Genomic DNA, 1,457 nt, shown 5'->3' on the forward strand with positions numbered 1-1,457 from the left:
TCTGGGGAGGGGTCACTGTGGCTTGGAAGGTCAAGATGGGTAAAGAAGCACCACATTTCAGATGAACTCTGTCCTATGACATCTAACTCCCCTATGCCTGGCTGGGTCAAAGTCCCAAGGAGAAATTTAGAAGGCTTGGAGAATGGGCATCAGGGGCTGCTCCTAGAAGACCCAGGCCCCAAGGCCCTCTGGAGCCTCAGAGACAGGCCAGCCACACGCAGAGGAAGCAGCGAGGTGGGAGCTGGTTTCAGTTCTCCCACCAAGGCTGTGCCTGTGGCCGGAGGCACCGGGTTAGAGGCTGTTAACTCTCTCTTATCTGGGCCGCAATAGATTTGGGACTGTACATACAACCCCAGGCAGACTTCCCGGCTACCCTACCCCTCCCTTATTAGGGTCTCCAGTCTGGGTTTCTTTTTTTGTTTGTTTGTTTTTGGGTGGGGGTTTTTTTTTTTTTTTTTTTTTGGCCTGGAGGAAACAAACCCAGCCCTACAAATTCCACAGAATCAGAGAAACTTCCCACTTTGGGATTATCTGCAGTTTGGGATTATCGGAGCCTGGGGCTTGCTCTGTGGGTCCCAGAAGTGAAGAGAAGACATCTGCAGCTTTAGGATTAGCCCAAGCTGGGCAGATGGAAGGGGGCACTGAGTGAGGGGAAGGATATTCGGGCGCAAATCTGTACCCTGGGCTTTTGTTCTCTTTCAACCAGTTTCTACTGAGTGATGCTCTGTGCCAGGCACTGTTTCAGGCTCCGTTTGTAGGCCACAGTCTCAGGGAACCACAACGTAGTTGCTTTAGCCCCAGGAGTCAGAGCTTGGACTGGTGCTGGCGTAGGAGAGAAAATGTCCTTTCTCAAATCGCTTTCTTCATCTGTAAAATGGGGACAGGAATCTCCTCTCCTAGTCTTCCGGGGAAGTAGAGCCTACTGAGTCCGGGAAAGCGCTTGGGGAAGGGTGGGGTCTTTGAACTAGCGTCTAGCTCCAAGTGCCCTAGGCTAGGAGATCCAGGCCTTACGCGTACCTGAGCTGAGGGGTGCGGCTAAGCCCTCCCTACCGGTCCAGGTAGCTTCCGGCCCGCTTATGAGAGGGGGCAGAGGGACCGCGGATTTCCCCAAAAGGTAGGTCGTCGAGCCCAGGGATCCCTCAAAAACAGGGAAGGTCCTCTTATTTTTTATAAAGTTGAGGGGAAAAGAGATGAAGACGGGGCGCGCTGGGGAGCTGAGCCTGGGCCGACCTCGTCAGAGCGCGGGGAGCTCGAAGCGCAGTGGCTGCGGCTCTGGCCTCAGAGCCTGCGGCGTCCAAGTGGCCAGAGCTGCGCTGGGAGGGAGGCGGAGGGAGGAGGGAGGGGAGCTGAGGTGGAGGCGGGGGGGGGGGGGGGGGGGGGGGGGGGGGGGGGGGGGGGGGGGGGGGGGGGGGGGGGGGGGGGGGGGGGGGGGGGGGGGGGGGGGGGGGGGGGGGGGG

The sequence above is a fragment of the Suricata suricatta genome, chromosome 6 (genome assembly GCF_006229205.1).
Source record: "Suricata suricatta isolate VVHF042 chromosome 6, meerkat_22Aug2017_6uvM2_HiC, whole genome shotgun sequence".
NCBI lineage: Eukaryota > Metazoa > Chordata > Mammalia > Carnivora > Herpestidae > Suricata > Suricata suricatta.